Source organism: Cucurbita moschata, unplaced genomic scaffold (genome assembly GCF_002738365.1).
Source record: "Cucurbita moschata cultivar Rifu unplaced genomic scaffold, Cmos_1.0 Cmo_Scf00529, whole genome shotgun sequence".
Classification (NCBI taxonomy): Eukaryota; Viridiplantae; Streptophyta; class Magnoliopsida; order Cucurbitales; family Cucurbitaceae; genus Cucurbita; species Cucurbita moschata.
This window is the reverse complement of record NW_019269045.1, coordinates 11,037-17,533: the sequence shown is the minus strand read 5'-3', so window position 1 is coordinate 17,533 and position 6,497 is coordinate 11,037. Positions and strand designations below refer to the sequence as shown.

The 6,497-nt window shown below is 32.4% G+C and overlaps 2 long non-coding RNA genes across 3 annotated transcripts; one reads left to right on the top strand and one right to left on the bottom strand.

The window, feature by feature from the left end:
* Positions 1-1,743: 1,743 nt before the first annotated feature.
* Positions 1,744-2,916, bottom strand: LOC111440611. 2 transcript variants are annotated; one of them, XR_002709977.1, is made up of 4 exons: positions 2,704-2,916; positions 2,087-2,283; positions 1,942-2,001; positions 1,744-1,820 (listed from the first exon to the last, which is right to left on the bottom strand). It is a non-coding gene; the product is annotated as an uncharacterized LOC111440611 (long non-coding RNA). The 2 variants fall into 2 exon arrangements; XR_002709976.1 differs by lacking the exon at positions 2,704-2,916 and having other exon boundaries at positions 2,087-2,377.
* Positions 2,917-3,073: 157 nt separating this feature from the next.
* Positions 3,074-3,729, top strand: LOC111440609. The gene is made up of 3 exons (XR_002709975.1): positions 3,074-3,131; positions 3,235-3,417; positions 3,521-3,729. It is a non-coding gene; the product is annotated as an uncharacterized LOC111440609 (long non-coding RNA).
* The last annotated feature ends 2,768 nt before the right edge of the window (positions 3,730-6,497 follow it).

The window sequence follows — 6,497 nt, the reverse complement described above, 5'->3', positions numbered from 1 at the left end:
CTATCTATTGATAAACTTTAGAATGAGCCTTTAAGCAAAGTGGTTACTATCTTATGATTAATAAGTAATTTGGATGGTTTCCTAAATTAGAATGAGCTCCTCCTGAGACCTTGACTTTTAAGTAATTAGGAGACCACCTTAAAAACATGTATTAAGTAAGCTTATCACACACCAAAACAATGTCAAAGCACAAAGAATGCTAAGAACAAAGAACCAAGGTTCTAAGACTCTGAAACAAAAGAAACCCTTATTTTTCTCATGGTAAACCATGACTCAAACTACATCGCTTGGAGTGTAAGAAGTCTTCGATGCAAGTTTCAAAGTACGCCACTTGGAATATATGAAGCCTTAAGCATAAGCATTCAAACTATGTCGTTTGGAATGTAGAAGCCTTGAGGATAGGTATCTAGACAACGTCACTTGAAACATATGAAGCCTTAGACGTAGGTTTCAGATTACACAACATGGAACATAATAATCATTTGGTGTAGGTTTCAGATTGTGTCGCAAAGAATTCATTAAGCCCTTGATACATGTTTAGACTGTGTCTCTTGAAACATTTGAAGCCTTGGACGTAAGTTAAGACTGTGTTGCTTGAATGCACGAAGTCTTGGATACAAGTTTTCAGGTTCATGTCTTGTATCGTAAATCTTAGGGGGAGTGTTTTAAAAAACACAATAAAAAGCAAGAACAAGAAATAAGAACAAGAACTAAGATCAAGAACCATGAACAAGAATGGACAAGGACAAGAACAAGAACAAAGAATTAAGGATGAGGACTAGAATATGGATCTTGAGCCATGTTCTCACCGTTAAGAATCCAAAATGTTGGAGTTTAGAGGAAAATGAAAGGATAGTTAACATGATATTATGATTATTTTTCACAAATGTATGAAACATTAAAAAGAGGAAAATAAAAGTTTTACCCAATGTGAAATAATGCCACCANAAAAAAAAAAAAAAAAAAAAAAAAAAAAAAAAAAAAAAAAAAAAAAAAAAAAAGAGAGATTAATCTGAGTGGTAAGGTTAGAATTCATAGAAAGTCGTGGCCAGCGAGCGTTGAAATTATCGCCGTTACTATTTTGTAGAGTTAAACTTGAACCCTCAATTATTTCTTTTTTTTTCTTTAAAACTTTCAATCTCATTTAATGAAATGAGGGTATAGTTTATGTAATAATTCTTAAAACATGAAAAAGTTGGTTCAATATAGTTTTGATTGAATATTTTATTGGAGATTGAAATTAAAGTTAAGGATCAAATTCTATTTTTCTTTAATTTTTCACAAAACATGAGAAGTTGGTTAAGTATACTTTTGGGTGACCCTTTGCAAAAAGAGAAAGGTAGACGTCAAGCATCTAGTGGATACACAAGTTACAAATTTCAGACTCGATTGTCTGTGTCCGACTCAAATCGTGACTCGCACCCTATACACCTGACCCAGTTTGAGATTCATACCACCTTTGCGCATGCGACCGCCTCTGCGCCTATGTTGTCATACATGATATTTGTGCATATGACCCCTTTGTGCACATGTTGGTCCATAACCAACGTATGATACTTCTTTTTCCATTCATTTGACCTTTATTTGTCTGTATTTTTCTTGATTTCAATATAAACCTAATTTTAATGGGAAATTATGTCCAACCAGAAGAATTTTAGAAATTTTTAGCTCAAATTCTGTGAAAAATCGAGCTGGACATGATCACTGACATACTACAATAAAGTTGTTACTATATACATGATATGATTAATGTGTATGCAAAATATTCATATAAAATATTTCATAAAAGGTGTCATGGGCTCCCACGTTCCTAATAAAATCTTCAAAACAATAATGCGAAAAATAAATCATGTGAAGTTTGGATAAAATAATGAAAAAATAAAACATTGACGTGAACTAACCTAAGGACTACTGAATAGACATATATTGTGTCTACCCTACCTCTAGTTCCATGGCTTTCGTCACGGCGTTGCCATTCGTACCTTGGTGCCTAACCTTTACCTAAAAAATAAGAGTATGATGTAGTTTAAGTAGTTTAAGAAATACGTAGTAAGTAACTGCACATTTAGTGTCTAGAAATACAAACACATGTGACATGATAGGTTCTAATGGCATTGCCTTAGGTAGCTTTCTATTTCTGGCAAGGTTGGATGTATAGTACTTTCCTACGCACGATCGAACCACGAGCACAAGGGCCCACCTAAGGGCTCATGTATTGCCAAGGCCTGTCTCAATGGACTAACACTCGCTAATGTGCTTTCAGACACCATGGAGGGAAAGGGCCTGCGTAACATCGTGACGAACATAATTGTCGTAAGTCGTAAAGTACACATTTGTACTAATCATAATAGAAAAGTATCACGATGCATATGACACAAAAAAATTCATGAGGTCCCCATGCCTTAAAATAATGACATAAATTTTAAAATGCAAGTCAAACCTCCATTCCATTTATAATGTAATTATGCAGACATAATTCTTACCAAATCTTTCATATACACATCATAACACATCATAGATTATCATCATAATAACATATTATTATAACATAGTATAGTCACACTATAGTCTAGCTTATAAACATGACATAACACAACATTGGATAGCATAACAATCATAATTATGACATGCTCAAGGGACACACGTATGCGTTATAATACGCAATACAATTCATCCAACCAAGCAAATAATAGAGTCACTTACTTGATAGGTTTAGCAACGGTTATTAGTTTATCTTTGGAGCTAGTCTAATTTGGTGGTGGCTTAATGGGACATTTTGGGATTAATAAAACTTATAATATGTTGCATGAACGCTTCTTTTGACCGAAGATGAAGCACGATGTTCACAAGTTTTGTAGTCAAGAATAATTGTTTGGGGATGATGCAAAGCATGTTGCTGGCTTATTCTCTAGGGAAGTAGTAAGATTACATGGAAACCCAAGAATAATTGTTAGAAAGAGGGATGTTAAACTTTTAAGTCACTTTTGGAATGTATTGTAGGGTACGTTGGGTACCAAGTTGTTGTTTTCAACTACATGTCATCCTCAAACTAATAGACTGACGGGATATTAATTCTAAGAATATTAAGTTTTGAGACGTAAGTTTGTCATTTGTAGAGAGAGCAATTCATAGTACCACTCATTGTTCTCCTTTTGAAGTTGTTTATGAATTTATTCCACTAACGCTTCTTGATTTGTTTCCTATTCCTTCTAATATTTTTTGTGAGTGAACCAGCCACAAGTAAGGCAAATTGATCAAAGTATTGCACAAAGAGGTGAAGGGTTGCTTCAGGAATTAACAAAGAACGGAAGAAAATTATTTTTCGACCGATGATTGGTTTTGGATACATTTTCACAAAGAGCGATTCACATCTCAAAGAAAGACCAAGTTACATCAAAGGGGGATGACCCTTATCAAGTTCTTAAAAGAATTAATAAAAATGCCTATAAAATTAATCTTCTCGGAGAATTTTCAGTACGTTCTATTTTCAATGTTAATGACTTGACTCCTTTTGATGTAGGTGATAATTTTCCTGATTCGAGGACGAATCATTTTGAAGAGAGGGAAGATGAACACGGAGCATTATATACTTTCAAATATATGTATATTCTATGAATATTGAACATTATATACTTTTGTTTTAAAGTAACCTAAATGCATGTATAAATCGTATTCAATAAAATATATTATTAAAATTTAAAAAGAAACTCATTCATATTATAATATATGTATTTAAAAATAGTATAAAGTGAATGAATAGTTTAAAAATAGTGTAAAATATTGAGGTATGAGAAATTTAAAATATATATAACAGAAACTAAAATTAGTAAATTAATAAAAGATTAATCCAATTGGAGTAGAAAAGTACATATCCTGATTGGCTCGAATCCAAGCTTAGACGACTGGACTCATGAGATTTCAGTTCTATAACCCATGCACCAAGGGGAACTAGAATGTTGTTCAAGATTAGAAGCCGTAAATGATTTTAGCATTAATCTCTCAAGTTTTAAAAATATCTAAAACAAAACTTTTCTTTAGGTAACTTTTAAAATTTCTAACTTTTCTTTAGGTAACTTTTAAAATTTCTAATTCTCAACCTTACTTTTATAGTTTAATCGTAGAGAAACATATTTTTAAAATTTTTACCAATAAATCTATATAATGACTATAATAATATTTTGGGATAATATTTTGGTTATATATGTATTTAAATAATATATAATTTTAGTAGTGACATAATATTCGAGGCCAGAAAACTTTATTTTAAATTATTTAACCATCTTTTATCATTATTTTCTTAATTTCTTTTTCATTTTAAAAGTGAACCCGATTCTAAATAATGAATGGTCCAGCTTTAAACTTTACCTAAAAGGAATTAATAAAATAAAAAATCAGTTACAAAAGCTAATAGGGGACGAGTACTGAGAAAATTAAGAAAGTTTAGGTGATTGTCGCACCCTGATATGGCCTGTTATGGAAGATATGTTGTAATAAACAAAATTTACACCACACTTTTAACTAATTGTGTTTTAATATAACTAAGTACCACTCATTTTGGCTATATTTATGTATATATAAAAGATAGAATCCAATTAAGTTTGTAAAAAAAGGGTGAACTATCTTTCAGAAGAAAATGAAGTCTCTAAGCATATTCTATTTAATCGTGTTGGTTACCTTCGCATCGAACAATGTGATGAAGCTTTGTTTTGCAGAATCTAAGTTACAATTACCGTTCTCTCGATGGAAAGTGACTATTTTAAATGGGATGACTGCTTCAACTTTAATTGTTCATTGCAAGTCAGCAAATGACGATCTGGGCGAGCACGTACTCCGCACTGGAGATAATTACAACTGGAGTTTTAAAGAAAATTTTTGGACTTCTACGTTGTTTTGGTGCCATTTTAGCAGCAACTATGGACAAGTTAATGGAAATGTTTTTTGGCCAGTAAAAGGGTCTTGGTTTAATGATCAGTGTGATGATAGTAATTGCATTTGGGCAGGTCGAGAGGAAGGTATTTACTTGTATTTTGGATCTCTCAATATATTCAAGTTAATGTATCATTGGAAATGATGCACTTTGACTTTCATTCAATTTCAATAAATAATTTTATGAATAAAAATGTTCGTTATCTTTTTTGAGGTTAAAAGGTTCAATTGTAATCAAATTTGATTTTCAAAATTTTAAAACTTATATTATATCTTCAAACTAATTAGTTCCGATAGGCTATATAATTTATATATAAAGGATATATAAAGTAGGAAGTTCGATTTAGGAACTTTCATGATTGAATAAGGAAAGAGAAGACGACTACTTTAGGTTTGTGTTGTAAGAGAAAAGTTCTCAAATTCTCAAACTCTAGCTTGGCCACAAATCAAATACAGTAAGTCTTCACTCGAAATTTTTTACTTAATTTAAGGTCACTACTTTATACGTGCCGTAAACATTAAATGCGGAAGACTTCATTAAAATTCCATAAAACATAACCTTTATCTTAAAATACAATCATGGACTTGTTGGGATATGGAGCCTCATGCAAATCTGGTACAGATATATTTGGAAGATATTTCGTAAAGATATGATTTGATAGACATATATTTGTTAGATTATATGTTGTAGGTTTAAATCTTTGGAAGCTATATTTAGTAAATTGAAACCATATATTACCACGGCAGTGCTCTCAAAACCTACTTCTCTTCATTCTCTGTATTTTCTATTGTTGTACATACCTTACATCATCAATCATAAAACCTTTAGCCAATATTAATCCTTGTATTTTCTCTCTCTTTTTCTTTGTGTTCATCTTGATCGAGTGTGTGCGTTGTTGAGCGATCCTAACGGTTGGTATCAGAGCTAACAACGGGTATCAATCCTAACAGAACTTATGTGTTTCCAAAACATCTTTAAAACGACACAAGAAAAAACTAAATAAAATAAATAAGCGTTTAAGTTAAAAACATCCTATTCTAGCCTAAGTTTAAGAAAATAAATACCACTATCCTATGCATGTGCCATGGTCTCGAGTTGCGATGCCATCGTTAGCCGTACAGGAATGCCTTGCCTTGACCTGAAAAATGTAGTAGCACATGGATTGAGTATTTAAAAAAATACTCAGTAAGTGACTCTACTATTGGGGTTAAATGCAAGAACATGCGAATGCAATGATTGGACCTATCCTTTCAATCTATTTACCTACGATACTGTCCTAATGGGTAATTTGGACGTGTACCATATACTCTATACATAGCTTATACATGCGAGTATGGGCTCACCAGTCAGTTCGCACACCGCTGGGCCACTTTCATTGTCAGGCGAGCATACTCTTGGAGCTCCTTAGGCCGGACACCCAATAGAACTAGTTTAACGCCCTTGATTTTTCTTTAACCTAATTAGTGACACCACCCATGCATACATAACTCATTAAGCGGAAGCTCATCATAAATAATCTTGGAAGAGTCTTTCATAAAGATTCATAAATCCAAAACAAAACCTAAACTCC